This window comes from Papio anubis, chromosome 20 (assembly GCF_008728515.1).
Source record: "Papio anubis isolate 15944 chromosome 20, Panubis1.0, whole genome shotgun sequence".
Taxonomy (NCBI): domain Eukaryota; kingdom Metazoa; phylum Chordata; class Mammalia; order Primates; family Cercopithecidae; genus Papio; species Papio anubis.
The window spans coordinates 40190658-40206604 of NC_044995.1; the positions used below are offsets into that span (position 1 = coordinate 40190658).

Sequence of the window (15947 nt, forward strand, 5' to 3'; positions counted from 1 at the left end):
CAATATTAATGGTGATAGTAAGTAACTGAAAACTCAAAGGAGGTAAACAGTGCCTCCGGAAAAATACTTGGTAAACCTATAAAGAATCACAAACACCTAGTCAGAATCAGTTGAAAATTCTGACCTGGGTTGTCTTTTTCCCCAAGGCAACTTCAGACAACAAATATGTGCCTTTTACTAAACACCAACCAATTCTCTAACAACTGGGTGTCCAATGATTCAACTCTGATACCACCCAGTGTGAGTAGAGATCCCCAAGTTAAGAGCTTGTCCCACAACCCAGCTCCAACTACAAATGCCATCTGCAAGCCCCGGGAACCAACCTTGTAGCCAACTGTGTATAAATCCAACAACTTCATCCTCAGTAATTTTTTTTTTTTTTTTTGAGATGTAGTCTCACTATGTTGCCCAGGCTGGAGTGCAGTGGTGTGATCTCGGCTCACTGCAACCTCCACCTCCTAGGTTCAAGTGATTCTCCTGCCTCAGCCTCCCCAGTAGCTGGGGTTACAGGCATGCGCCACCATGCCTGGCTAATTTTTGTACTTTCAGTAGAGATGGGGTTTCACCATATGGGCCAGGCTGGTCTTGAACTCCCGACCTCAAGTGATCCACCCGCCTTGGCCTCCCAAAGTGCTGGGATTACAGGAGTGAGCCACTGTGCCCGGCCAGGATCCATAATTTTCTAGAACTACTTGTAGAACTCAGCAAAACAACTTAGTTAACGTTTTCAATTTGCTATATAAGATGGCAGCCAAGTATAGTAACTTAAACACCTGTAATCCCAACATGTTGGGAGATGAAGGCAGGAGGATCACTCGAGGCCAGGGGTTCGAGACCAGCCTGGGCAACATAGAGAGCCCCTATCGCTACGAAAAAATAAAATAAAATTTGCAGCTACATGAGCCCAGGAGTTTGGGGCTGCAGTGAGCTATGACTGCACCACTGCACTCCAGCCTGGGTGACAGAGCAAGACCCTGTCTCAGGGGAAAAAAAAAACAAAAAAAAACACAAGAACAGCCAGGTGGAGGAGAGGTATACAGCAAGAAAAGGGGAGAGATGGGTAATACTTCCCCTGCTGGGTCACCACCCACCCAACATATCAGCGTGTTCACCAGCCTGGAAGCTGTCTCAATGTTGTCAGAAAAAAAATTTTTTTTGAGAGTTTTGCTCTTGCTGCCCAGGCTAGAGTGCAATGGTGCAATCTCGGCTCACTGCAACCTCCACCTCACGGGTTCAAGCGATTCTCCTGCCTCAGCCTCCCAAGTAGCTGGGATTACAGGCACGCGCTACCACACCCAGCTAAGTTTGTATTTTTAGTAGAGACGGGGTTTCTCCATGTTGGTCAAGCTGGTCTCGAACTTCCAACCTCAGGTGATCCGCCCACCTCGGCCTCCCAAAGTGCTGGGATTATAGGTGTGAGCCACCGTGCCCGGCCAAAAAATTTTTATATAACTCAATCTCCAAACTCTATCCTTTTCGGAGGTCCAAAGATGACATTTAAAGTCCCAACCTTCTCGTCATGTGGTGTTCTTTCTGGTCACCAGTGTCCACCCTCAAGTTATCTAGTGGCCCCACTCTGAGTACCTCATCAGCATCAGTTAAGGTGTGGTCTGAAAGGAGCTTGTTTGGAATAACAAGACACGCTTCTATCACTCAGGAAAATCCAACAATTTTAAGACCTCTATGCCAGGAACTAGGAACAAAGAAGATATTTTTATTAGAGACCCTAATAAACTATCATATTCATAAACCCTTTCTCTATCAGGCAGAATGAAAGGAGTCTTTCCCTAGGTTAGCCCTGACAGACTTTCTCAATTTATGCAATGAATGCTCTGATTCCACCAACCCAATGAATGCAAACCAAACTGCTAATAATGCAGAATTTTATCTAAGTTCTACAGTCCTGGTGAATAGCTCTAATTGAAGAAATCACCTCAACCCCCCACCACCTAAGTCTTTGTGCTAAGCTGCCAAATGCAGAGAAGCAACCTTCCTATTACTTCGAATATGTCCCCTCTCCCCTCCTCTCTTTTTAACCTATAAAAAGGCCAAATAAAGACTCTCCAAATTCTCATTCTTTGCCTCATAAATGACCTGCTGAACTGTTCTGCCTTCATTAATAACTCAGAACGGGCCGGGCACGGTGGCTCATGCCTGTAATCTCAGCACTTTAGGAGGCCAATGCAAGCAGATCACTTGAGGTCAGGAGTTCAAGACCAGCCTGGCCAAAACAGTGAAACCCCGTCTCTACTAAAAATATAAAAATTAGCCAGGCATGTGGTACACGTGCCTGTAATCCCAGCTACTCGGGAGGCTGAGGCATGAGAATCACTTGAAGCCGGGAGGCGGAGGTTGCAGTGAGTGGAGATCATGCCACTGCACTCCAGCCTGGGCAACAGAGCGAGACTCCGTCTTAAAAAAACAAACAAAAAAACCAGACTGATTTCAGGGTAAAAGCCTCTGATGTAGGATCGGATTTTTCATCTTCCATCCTGCCCTCCCGTCCCACCTTCTTTGTAATCTTGTTTGCTCCTCCCTTTGAAACACAAACCCTCTTCTCCCTAACCTTACAGACGCTTGCAGATCTGATGCTTGGAGCTATCCCCCTTTTGCAGTACTCCTTTAGAATGAAGTCACTTCTTAGTTAAATCTAGATTTTACTCAAGAATGTCTAGCAACACCCCCACAACAATAACAAATACAACTTCAGACGGGGCATCACCCCAACCCCTCTGCCTGTGGATCCCCAGCTTTCCAGGGCTCTGTAGCTTCTCTCAGTATAAAGGGGTCAAGCTGGGACACCTCCAGGGGAGGCTCCCTAGAAGAACCAACTCAATGACATGACTTGCAATTACCTCCCTTTGCAGGGTCCAGATTGGCCTTAACAGAGCCACCGGCCCCAGGTCTCTGCTCCCCGGTCAAGGCTACCTACTTCTCTTTATAAGCTTTCCATAGATATTTAAAGGAAAATACCCATATGTGATGAATCCAGCGGAATCACTCCAATTCAATGTTTATAGGAGGGAGGGAAACTAAGCCATATTTTATAGCTTAGCAGGAAAAGCATCCTCCTCTGGCAACAAATGTCATTTCATTACTATATTATGATACATATATATTGGTTTTCATCCATTTTTCCTGGCTCATAATTCTCACAGCCCTGTTATACTGCTGTGGCACTTTAGGCTTCAGAGGCAGGACTCAGAAGACAGACTCTCTCTCACTGACCTTCTCCTGCTGTCCTTCACCTGCCCAAGGAAGGAGTCTAATCTTCCCAGCTTTTCTGATTGTGGTCATCAGATACTCATTTCAGAAGGGGTCCTGTCCCATACCCTGCAGGAAGGAATGCTGCATAGAGAAACCAAACAAATCTGAACAGACAGGGCTTGGTGGATTTCTCCATTCGGTCTATCAGCATTAGATTCTACCTTTTTTGTCCAGCCAATTTCTACATAGTTATGTATCATGCCTATCCAAGGAGGTCTCAAAAAAAAGGCCCCAGAGGACAGGATTCAGAAAGCTCCTGGACAGCTCAACACATGCAGGCTTATAGGAAGGTAAACAAGAACTTATCCATCAGCTATGAGGGTGGCACATCCCAACCCCAGAGACAGAAGCTCCTGTGCTCAAGACCCTTCTAGACCTTACCTTATGTGTCTCTTCACCTGGATGTTTATTTGTATCCTTTAAAATATCCTTGGCTGGGCACGGTGGCTCACACCTGTAATCCCAGCATTTTGGGGGGCCAAGGCGGGTGGATCACTTGAGGTCAGGAGCTCGTGACCAGCCTGGCCAACATGGTGAAACCCCGTCTCTATTAAAAATACAAAAATTAGCCAGGCGTGGTGGTACGCACCTATAATCCCAGCTACTCGGGAGGCCGAGGCAGGAGAATAGCTCGAACCTGGGCAGTGGAGGTTGCAGCCAGCTGAGATTGCACCACTGCACTCCAGCATGGGCCACAGAGTGCAAGACTCTGTCTCAAAAAAAGAAAAAAGAAAAACCTGAGAGTTAGGTATGGTGGCTCACACCTGTAATCCCAGCACTTTGGGAGACCAAGATGGGAAGATCACCTGAGGCCAGGAGTTCAGCCTGAGCAACATAGTGAGACTCCCAACTCTACGAGAAAAAAATAAAGAAATGAAATGAAATGAAAGAAGACTGTGAAGATGAGTAAGTGTTTCCATGAGTTCTGCGAGCCACAATAGCAAGTTAAACCCAACGACAGCACAGGAACTCCAACTTGAAATCTGTGGGTTATAATTGGCCCAGACTTACCACTGATACCTGGAATGGTAGGGAGTGGCGGGCAGGGAGGGAGGGATGTGGGGACTGAGCCATCAATCTGTGGGCTCTGAAACTATCTCAAGGGTAGATAATGTCAAAACTGAATTGGGGCCGGGCGTGGTGGCTCAAGCCTGTAATCCCAGCACTGGAGTCGGTAAGTGATCACAAGGTCAGGAGTCCGAGACCATCCGGCTACATGGTGAAACCCCGCCTCTACTAAAAATACAAAAATCAGCCGGGCGAGGTGGCGGCCTGCAGTCCCAGCTACTCAGGAGGCTGAGGCAGGAGAATGGCGAAACCCGGAGGCGGAGCTTGCAGTGAGCTGAGATCCGGCCACTGCACTCCAGCCTGGCGACAGATGGTGACTGCCTCAAAAAAGGCCGGGCGCTGTGGTCGCCAAGCCTGTAATCCTGAAAAGGACTTTAGAGGCCGAGACGGGCGGATCAGCCCCAGGTCAGGAGATCGAGACCATCCTGGCTAACACACAGTGAAACCCCGCCTCTACTAAAAATACAAAAACTTAGCCGGGCCAGGTGGCGGCTTCAGTCCCAGCTACTCGGGAGGCTGAGGCAGAATGGCGTAAACCCGGGAGGCGGAGCTTGCAGTGAGCTGAGATCCGGCCACTGCACTCCAGCCTGGGTGATAGAGCAAGACTCCGCCTAAAAAAAAAAAAAAAAAAAAAAAAAAAACTGAATTGGAAGAGACCCAGTTGCTGTCCACCGCAGGATACACTGCTTGCCTTTTGGTAGGGAGAAAACTCACACTTGTGGTCACAAAAGTCTTCTGTGTTGATGGTTGTTATTGAAATAGAAAACTCTTTGGAGTTTGAGTGTGTTCTTTCCACACAGAATTGCTATTTCCATAATAATCATTTAGTACACAAAAAATCATAATTGAGTACTTTTTTAGGTGTTGCTAAATGCTGTCCCACAGGATTTAGCATTAATCTGCCAAGTTCACATAACAGGAAACACACTTATCCACGGTCACAAATTCTTCAACCCACGAAGAAGAACTGAGGTTATGGAACATCTTTGTAATTCACCAGTATAATCCACCACACTTTCTTCTGAAAACAACTCATTTTTTCTATAACCAAAATGGAAGAGAGGTTTTCTCCCTATTTCTTTTCCCTGGTAGTATTTTCGTGCTAAGGCCTAGAATTCCATTTGAAATCACCCAATAGAAAAAGGAGCTGAGAGACTTACTACACAGGCTCTGGGAAGAAAAATATGAATTTTTATAAGGGAATATAAGACTAGACTTTTTTTTCCCTAAAACCTACCTTCTTCTGGCATGTTTTGAAATACTTTATCTTCATCAATCTCCAATGATACAGTGCATTTTACAGTTATTAAAAAACTGAAGCTGATGGCCAGGCGCGGTGGCTCACGCCTGTAATCCCAGCACTTTGGGAGGCCAAGGCAGGCAGATCACTGAGGTCGGGAGTTCGAGACTAGCCTGACCAACATGGTGAAACCCATCTCTATTAAACATATAAAATTAGCCGGGCGTGGTGGTGGGTGCCTGTAATCCCAGCTACCTGGGAGACTGAGGCAGGAGAATCACTTGAACCCAGGAGGCGGAGGTTGCGGTGAACCAAGATCGCGCCATGGCACTCTAGCCTGGCCAACAGCGAAACTCCCATCTCAACAGAACAAAACAAAACAAACAAACTGAAGCTGAAATGAGTAAACCAATTTTTTCAAGGTGCTAAACCCAGGGAGGGGCAGTGCTGACCTGGAACACTCAAGTGTCTGACTCAAGTGTCAGGTCACATCATCCTATCACTTGGGACATCCCCCCACCTCCACGCTGCTCCCTGAAGTGCTCAGTGGCCACCCTCCCAGAAGACACTAAACTGTGCTTTTCAGGTTCTTGCAACACCTCAATGAGGGTGGTTTTCTCCTTTCACTAGACAGAATCCAGAGGACAGAAATCTTTTTTTTTTTTTTTTTTTTTTGAGACGGACTCTTACCCTGTCACCCAGGCTGGAGTGCAGTGGCACGATCTTGGCTCACTGCAACCTCCACCTCCTGGGTTCTAGCAATTCTCCTGCCTCAGCCTCACGAGTAGCTGAGATTACAAGGGTATATACCACCACGCCCAGCTAATTTTTGAATTTTTAGTAGAGTCGGGGTTTCACCATGTTGGCCAGGCTTGTCTTGAACTCCTGACCTCAGGTGATCCACCCACCTCGGCCTCCCAAAGTGCTAGGATTATAGGACGGAAGTAATTTGTTTGATCTCCATACCAGAATTTGATTGGCTGACTAGCCATGTGTCCCCAAGGAATGGCAGGGGAAGAAAAGGCGTGTGTCCCAAGGGATTAGTTTTCTGCAATAATGATATAGGAGACTGCTCCCACCCCAGGGCATCCAGCTGCTCCCTGGGGAGGCCTCACCCCCACACCGCAGGCTCTTTGGGAGGAGTGACCTAGGGGATGATATCCACTAGACTTCCCGAAGAGACTTGGCAGCTGTGGGCATCTTGGGCCAGCCCCAGGTAGTCCTGAAATCCAGGATCAGGAAAAGGCAGAGGGTGGGCTGAGGTCACACCACTGTAAAGTTTCCAAAGAGGAATCTCAACCCAAGACATTCTGGGAAGCTGTCTGTGTCTAGGGCAGATAAAAAGAGACACAAAGATTGTTCACAGTGGAGTATCAGGAGGTTTTTCTCTCAAATGTTCACAAACACAGCAAATTTTTTTTTTTTTTTTTTTTTTTTTTGAGACGGGAATCTCGCTCTGTTGCCCAGGCTGGAGTGCAGTGGCTTGATCTCGGCTCACTGGCGTGAACCCGGGAGGCGGAGCTTGCATTCTCCTGCCTCAGCCTCCCCAGTAACTGGGACTACAGGCCGCCACGCCAGGCTAAATTTTTGTATTTTTAGTAGAGATGGGGTTTCACCGTGTTAGCCGGGATAGTCTCAATCTCCTGACCTTATGGTCCGCCCGCCTCGGCCTCCCAAAGTGCTGGGATTACAGGCGTGATCCACCGCGCCCGAAGCAAATATTTTTAAAAGAGCTGTATCTGCCCTCTAAAACATGACAATTAAACTACTGCCTGTGTTTGAAACATAGCCTGGAGGACGAAGAAGGGATATTGTTGTGAACTGAATAAAGGAAATCCATGTTATGAAATGCGGAGAGGGATCAGGAAATCCCAAATTTGCTGCCAGCCTTAGAAGGCAGCCTAGGGACCACAGGTGCGGATTTGAGACCCTGCTTCGCGTATATTTGGGAAACTCAGATAAAATTCAAAGCCCCAGGTGAGAAAGGGGGAACTGGGGACCCCACAGCCTACCGCTCCTCTCACACGAACCCATACGCGAGGCAGGATTCCCCCCATGACCCTCCCGTGGCCCCCGTACAATCTGGGGAGACGCGGGGTAGCGGGCACGGAGCTGACCAGAGAGGGCGCTGGGGCCGGGGCCGGGGCCGCAGACCATTGTGCAGGGACCGGACCGGACGGGACGGCTCGGGGTCCCGGCTGCCGTCGCAGCCCCATCCCGCGGCCTGAGAGGAAGCAGGGTCAAGGTACACCAGGGGGACATGGGTCCCAGATCCCGGAGTCACCCACGAAGAGGCCCAGGTCCCGCCACAGCCTATTCCTGCCGGTTCCAACCAGTCTCATCCTAGTCTCGGGACCCTCAGCCCCGCACACTCACCATTTCCTGGCTTCCAGGTGTCCCAGGGTCCTCCCTACAGCTCCTGCTGCCAGTACGGGTCCCAGTGTTACAGAGGATGCTACAGACACGTCTGTGGGTGTCTGTTAGCTACAGAGTAGGAGCCGCGTTTAGAGGGGCGAAGACGTCGCACACCCACCTCCCGGCAGCGCCTGATCCACAGTTCTCAGGACCCTACCCAATGGCCATGATTGGATAGGGCTGCAGGTCCTGCCCCCTGGAGACTGAATAACAGAAGAGGCGATCTCTCTGCTGAGTGCAGCCGGATGAACACAGCCCTTGGCAGGCGGCTTCCTCCCAGTGCAGTGACCCGACCCCTCCTGGGGAGAAATTTGCTCTTAAGCAGAATTTCCTGATTGATTGTACTCAGTGGCCCTTCCTGATTCTTTCTGCTGGACGGGCAATCATAAGTGTGTGCTAGGAATCCCAGACTCACTGTCCAGTGGCGCCACCTCCTGGCCTCAGAGCAGGAGGAGGGGTGTCTGATGTCCTCCAGGGATCAGGAATTTGGCATGAGGCTGCTGGCGACATGGCCAAGCCCTTCTCCCACCTGATCTCAATCTGCTTTTTCTTTTTTTTTTTTTTTTTTTTTTTTTTTGAGACAGAGTCTTGCTCTGTCACCCAGGCTGGAGTGCAGTGGCTCATTCTCGGCTCACTGCAAGCTCCGCCCCCCGGGTTCACGCCATTCTCCAGCCTCAGCCTCCCGAGTAGCTGGGACTATAGGCGTCCGCCACCACACCCGGCTAATCTTTTGTATTTGTAGTAAAGACGGGGTTTCACCTTGTTAGCCAGGATGGTCTCGGACTCCTGACCTCGTGATCTGCGTGCCTTGGCCTCCCAAAGTGCTGGGATTACAGGCGTGAGCCACCGCGTCCGGCCCAATCTGCTTATTTTCAAGAAAATAAAAACACATCGACAACAGGATAAAACTGTTAAATTCATGGAAAAGCTGGACTTATATGGCAGCAATGTTCTATAAAGGAATCAATAAGAGGAAAAGCAAAACCACGAGCTAGCTCAGAGAAGCAGTTTTTCAGACGCAGTTCAGCAGGAAAACCCCAATTCAGGAGGTTAAACATATTCCCAACCATGGGTGCCAGACGGTCGAAACAGGTCCCCAGAAGCTGAGTGCGGTGGCTCACGCCTGTAATCCCAGCACTTTGGGAGGCCGATGCAGATGGATCACCTGAGGTCCGGAGTCCGAGACCAGCCTGGCCAATACGGTGAAACCCTGTCTCTACTAAAAATACAAAAATTAGCCGGGCAAGGTGGCTCATTCAACTTGCCCTCCTGTCCCATCTGCAGAGTGTGGATATGCTCCCTCCGTTAAGACTTTAAGTGTTAATAAATTAAAGTTTCCAATCAAAAGCCAAGAAACTAGACATTGATTTTGAAAACATAAGGAATTCCTCGTATTTTTATAAGAAACAAAGCTATCAGTCATACAGAACACAAATAGTACAATGGCAGACATAATGCCTTCGTTATCAGTAATTACATTAAATGGAAATGGAATAAACTTGCCAAACAAAAAGACAGAGGTAGGGAGAATGAATTTTTAAAATACAATCAAATTGTATCCTGTCTACAGCACATTCATTGTAGATCTCAATACCCAAGTCAGTTGAAAGAGAATGAAAGAAAAGGATATTCCATGCAAATAGTAAGCTAAAGAGAGCAGGGGTGGCTATACAATTGTCATACAAAATAGACTAAGTCAAAAACTGTTAAAAAGACACAAAGAAGAACACTTTATAAAAGGCTCAAATCATACAGAATATATGTTATAAATATAATTGCACTAAGTAACAGAGTGCCAAAATAGATGAAGCAAACATTTTAAAAATTGAAATGGAAGGCCAGGTACAGTGGCTCACGCCTGTAATCCCAGCACTTTGGGAGGTCGAGGCAGGTGGATCACCTGAGGTCGGGAGTTCGAGACCAGCCTGGCCAACATGGTGAAACCCTGTCTCTACTAAAAATACGAAAATTAGCTGAGTGTGGTGGCGCATTTCTGTAATCCCAGCTACTCGGGAGGCTGAGGCATGAGAATCACTTGGACCCAGGAGGCGGAGGTTGCAGTGAGCCAAGATCACACCACTGCACTCCAGCCTGGTGACAGAGCAAGACTCTGTCTAAAAAAAAAAGAAAAGGAAATGTCAGTTCTACAAGATGAGTTTGAGACTTCCTACTCCAATTTCAAAAATGAATAGAACAACCAGACATAAGATCCATAAGAAAATAAAGAACTTGAACAACACAATGAAACAACTACTCTACATAATAACAGCAGAATACACATTCTGCTGAAGTGCACACGGAACATGCTCCAGCACAGACCATAATTAAGACACAAATCTTCACACGATTTAAAAACCTGAAATAATAAAAGGTATCTTTTTCCTAACACACTAAAATAAAACTAGAAGTCAATATTAGAAGGCAAATTCACAAATATGCGGAAATTAAACAATTCACTCTTCAACAACCAATGGGTCAAATAAGAAATCACAAGAGAAGGCCGGGCGCGGTGGCTCAAGCCTGTAATCCCAGCACTTTGGGAGGCCGAGGCGGGCGGATCACGAGGTCAGGAGATCGAGACCATCCTGGCTAATAGGGTGAAACCCCGTCTCTACTAAAAATACAAAAAATTAGCCGGGCGAGGTGGTGGACGCCTGTAGTCCCAGCTACTCGGGAGGCTGAGGCAGGAGAATGGCGTAAACCCGGGAGGCGGAGCTTGCAGTGAACAGAGATCCGGCCACCCCCCCACAGGGAGAAAAAAAAAAACCCCACACTAAAAAAAAAAAAAAAAAAAAAAAAAAAAAAGAAATCACAAGAGAAAATAGAAAATACCTGGAGACCAATGAAAACAGAAACCAAACACACCAAAACTTTTGAGATGCAGCAATGGCAGTGCCAAGAGAAAATTTTATAGTGAGAATGCCTTCATTGAAAATGAATAAAGATCTCCAATAAATAATCTAACGGTATAACTTACAGGACTAGAAAAAGAAGAGTAAGCTTTTTTTTTTTTTTGAGACGGAGTCTCGCTCTGTCGCCCAGGCTAGAGTGCAGTGGCCGGATCTCAGCTCACTGCAAGCTCTGCCTCCTGGGTTCACGCCATTCTCCTGCCTCAGCCTCCCGAGTAGCTGGGACTACAGGCGCCTGCCACCACGCCCGGCTCATTTTTTGTATTTTTAGTAGAGACGGGGTTTCACCGTGTTAGCTAGGATGGTCTCAATCTCCTGACCTCGTGATCCGCCCGTCTCGGCCTCCCAAAGTGCTGGGATTACAGGCTTGAGCCACCGCGCCCGGCGCTTTTTTTTTTTTAAAAAGGTAGTGGAAAAGCTGGGTATGGTGGTATATGCCTATAGTCCCAGCTACTCAGAAGGCTGAAGCAGGAAGATCACTTGAGCCCAAGAGTTCCAGGCTGTAGTGCACCATGAATGCATCTGTGAATAGCCACTGCACTTTAGCCCGGGCAACATAGCAAGACTTCATCTCCATTTTTTTTAAAGGGTAGTACAGAGAGGTAAGTAATAAAGATTAGAGCAGAGATAAATGAAATAGAGAACAGAAAAACAACAGAGAATCCAAAAACTTAGTTTTTGGAAAAGATAAAATTGAAAAAGAGGGAACATTTTCTATTCATTTCATTCATGTGGCCAGCCTCACTTTGATATGAAAGTGCCAAAGATGGGCCAGGCGTGGTGGCTCACGCCTGTAATCCCAGCACTTTGGGAGGCTGAGGCGGGTGGATCACAAAGTCAGGAGTCTGAGACCAGCCCGACCAACACGGTGAAACCCCATCTCTACTAAAAATACAAAAATTAGCAGGGTGTAGTGGCACACCCCTGTAGTCCCAGCTATTCGGGAGGCTGCGGCAGGAGAACTGCTTGAACCTGGGAGGCTGGAGGTTGCAGTGAGCCAAGATCATGCCATTGCACTCCAGCCTGGGCGACAGAGCAATACTGTCTCGAAAAAGAAAAAAAAAGGAAAGCAGTGCCAAAGACACTGTAAGAAGCTACAGAACAATATCCGTTATGAATATTGAAGCATAAATCATTAACAACATACCAGCAAACTGAATTTAGCAGGATTATGAAAAGGATTGTAAATGGAGGCTGTGTTCCTGCAAGGCAAAGATGTTTCAACATGTAGCAATGTAGTAATACACCATTTATGAAACTAAGAAAAAACACATTTATCATCTCAATTGGTGCAAAAAGGTAATTTGACAAAATTGAATACTTTCTTGATTTTAAATAAAATACACTCAGTAAACCAGGAATGTAAGGAAACTTCCCTAATAGGATAAAGGCATATATGAAAACCCTACAGGTAACCTGGTCAATGGTGAAAAACTGAAAGCTTTACCCCTAATATCATGAAAAAGACAAGAATTCCCACTTTTACCACTTCTATTCAATACAGTATTGGGAGTTGCAAGGGAAATAAATTAAGAAAAACAAGCCAAAGACATCCAATTTGGAAAGGAAGTATAAAAGTATTTGTATTTACAGATTATATGATCCTATATAGAGAAAATCCTCAAGACTCCACAGGGCAAAAATAAAATACTAGAACACAAAAATGAATTCAGCAACGTCACAGAATTCAAAATCAACACACAAACATCAGTTGCATTTCTATGAATTAACAATGAACAATCTGAAAAAGAGCTAACAACAAAAATTTAAAAGGTATCAAAAAGAGTAAAATACTTAAAATAAATTTCAGAGGCCAATAACCTGTACACTGAAAACAACAAAATGTTGCTGAAACAAATTTGAGGAGACATAAATAAATGGAAAGACATCACATGTTTATGAATTCCAAGACTTACTATTGTTAAGATAAGAATACTAACCAAATCAATCTGCACAGTCAAGGTAGTCCCTCTCAAAATCCAAACAGCCTTTTATATAGAAATACAAAGACCCATTCTAAAATTCATTTGAAATGTCTAGGGACATTTAATATCCAAACAACCTTGAAAAAGAACAAAGTTGGAGGACTCATACTTCCTGATTACAAAAACTCCTAGAAAACTACAGTAATCAAGAGACCATGAGGCCAGGTGCAGTGATTCACACCCGTAATCCCAACACTCTGGGAGGCCAGAGTGACAGGATTGCTCAAAGCAAGGAATTCAAGACCAGCCTGGGCAATACAGCAAAGTCCCCATCTCCACATAATTTTTTCTTCTAATTAGCTAGACACAATGGTGCATGCCTGTAGTCCTAGCTACTTGGAAGTCTGAGGCAGGAAGAATGCTTGTGCCTAGGAATTCAAGGTTACAATTAAAAAAAAAAAAAAAAGGCATATGGTACTGGCATAAGTACACACAGGCTAATGGAACAGAATAGAAAGCCTAGAAATAAGAAATAAGTGCTTACATATATGATCAAATGATTTTTGACACCAGTGCCAAGGTAATTTGATAGAAAAAGGACAATCTTTCAAAAATTGGTGTTGGAAAAACTGGGTGTCTACCTGCAAAATAAAGGTGGACCATCACTTTACATCTTTTACAAATATTAAATTTAATCCAGACCTAAACTTAAAAGCTAAAAGTATAAAGGACTTAGAAAAAAATTGTCAGGCATGATGGCTCATGCCTGTAATCCCGGCACTTTGGGAGGCTGAGACGGGCGGATCACGAGGTCAGGAGATTAAGACCATCCTCACTAACATAGTGAAACCCCGTCTCTACTAAAAATACAAAAAAAATTAGCCAGGTGTGGTGGTGGGCACCTGTAGTCCCAGCTACTTGGGAGGCTGAGACAGGAGAACGGCATGAACCTGGGAGGCGGAGCTTGCAGTGAGCTGAGATCGCGCCACTGCACTCCAACCTGGGTGGCAGAGCGAGACTCTGTCTCAAAAAAAAAAAAAAAAAAACAAAAAGACTTAGAAAAAAATATTGGGGGAAATTTCATGATACTGGATTTCTCAGATATGTGCTTTAGTTGCCTGAAGCACTGGCAACTGAAATAGATAAACTGGACTATATCAAAATTGAAAACTTCTGTGCACCAAAGGATGCTCTCAACAGAATAAAAACACAACCTACAGAATGAGAGAACATATGTTCCTATCACATATCTCATAAGAGATTAGTACCCAGAATATATGAATTCCTACAATTCCACAACAAAACAAAATCAGGCTGGGCACAGTGGCTCACGCCTGTAATCCCAACACTTTGGGAGGCTGAGGCAGGAGGATCACCTGAGGTCAGGAGTTCGAGACCAGCCTGACCATCATGGAGAAACCCTGTCTCTACTAAAAATACAACAATTAGCTGGGTGTGGTGGTGGCCACCTGTAATCCCAGCTACCTGGGAGGCTGAGGCAGGAGAATCGCTTGAACCTGGGAGGGAAAGGTTGCAATGAGCCAAGATCACACCACTAAACTCTAGCCAAGCAACAAGAGTGAAACTCCGTCTAAAAAAAAAAAAAAATCAAATGACCCAATTCAAAATGAGCAAAGGAAATGAAAACAAATTTGTTCAAAGACAATAGGTCAATGACCACTAGACACATGAAAAGATGCTCATTATCACTGATCATCAAGGGAATGCAAATAAAACCCACAATGAAATCCCACTTCACACTCATTAAAGTGGCGATTAGGTTTTTGTTTTTGTTTTAAGGGTGTGGCCAGGCACGGTGGCTCATGCCTGTAGTCCTAACACTACAGGAGGCTGAGGCAGGAGGATATAGTGGGACCCTCTCTCTTAAGAAAAAAGAATATAACAAGTATGGATGAGGATGTGGAGAAATGGGAACCCCTACCGTGTGGTGCTGAGGAGAACGTGAAACATTGCAGCCACTGTGTAAAACGCTATGGCTAGGCCAGGCGCGGTGGCTCACACCTGTAATCCCAGCACTTTGGGAGGCCGAGGCAGGCGGATCACCTGAGGTCAGGAGTTTGAGACCAGCCTGGTTGACATGGGGAAACCCCATTTCTACTCAAAACACACACAAACACAAAAATCAGCCAAGTGTGATGGCGGGTGCCTGTAATCCCAGCTACTTGGGAAGATGAGGCAGGAGAATTGCTTGAACCTGAGAGGTGGAGGTTGCAGTGAGCCGAGATCATGCCACTGCACTCCGGCCTCAAACAAACAAACAAACAAACATAACACTATGGCTATTACTAGAAAAGGGAAACATCAATTACTGTTTACACCAGCAATTCCACTTCTAGGCATACTTTCAAAAGAAGTAAAAGCAGGGTCTCACACAGACACATGTACACCAATTTCATAGCCATCTTAATTCACAGTAGCCAAAATACTATTGTACTATTGTAGAAACAACTCTTCCAGCCAATGATTGAGTTCAATTACCCTCAAACTATTTTTTTAAAATATATTTTTTAAATCTTTAAAAAAAAAGAACTCAAGTGTTCAAAGTAGATAACAAAGTGTGGTTTATCCATACAATGAAGTATCATTCAGACAGAAAAAGCAATGAATTCCTCATACATTATACAACACGAATGAACCTGGAAAACATTATGCTAAGTGAAATAAGCCAGACACACAAGGACAAATTTTTTGTTTTGTTTTGAGACAGTCTCACTCTGTCATCCAGGCTGGAGTGCAGCGGTGTGATCTTGGCTCACTGTACCCTCCGCCTCCCAGGTTCAAGCAATTCTCCTGCCTCAGCCTCCCGAGTAGCTGAGATTACAGGTGCCATATCCGGCTAATCTTTGTATTTTTAGTAGAGACGGGGTTTCACCATGTTGGTCAGGCTGGTCTTGAACTCCTGACCTCGTTATCTGCCCACCTCAGCCTCCCAAAGTGCTGGGATTACAGGCATGAACCACCGTGCCCAGCACAAGGACAAATATTGTATGCTTCCAGTTTTATGAGGTGCCTAGAATAGTCAAATTCATAGAGAAAGTAGGATAGACATTATCGGGAGCTGGGGGGAGAGGGAGACTGGGGATTTGTTCAGTGAGTACCAAA

At 45.7% G+C, this 15947-nt stretch overlaps 1 long non-coding RNA gene across 3 annotated transcripts in view; it reads right to left on the minus strand.

Annotated features, from left to right (window-relative positions):
- Positions 1 to 15947, minus strand: part of LOC108583169 — a 47522-nt gene that overhangs the window by 17433 nt on the left and 14142 nt on the right. The window contains exon 1 of one of the 3 annotated variants that reach the window (XR_004180376.1): positions 1585 to 1973. The exons of the other annotated variants lie outside the window; for them this stretch is intronic. This is a non-coding gene — a long non-coding RNA (uncharacterized LOC108583169). Of the gene's footprint in view, positions 1 to 1584; positions 1974 to 15947 lie in introns of those variants that run through there. 3 annotated transcript variants of the gene reach the window in all.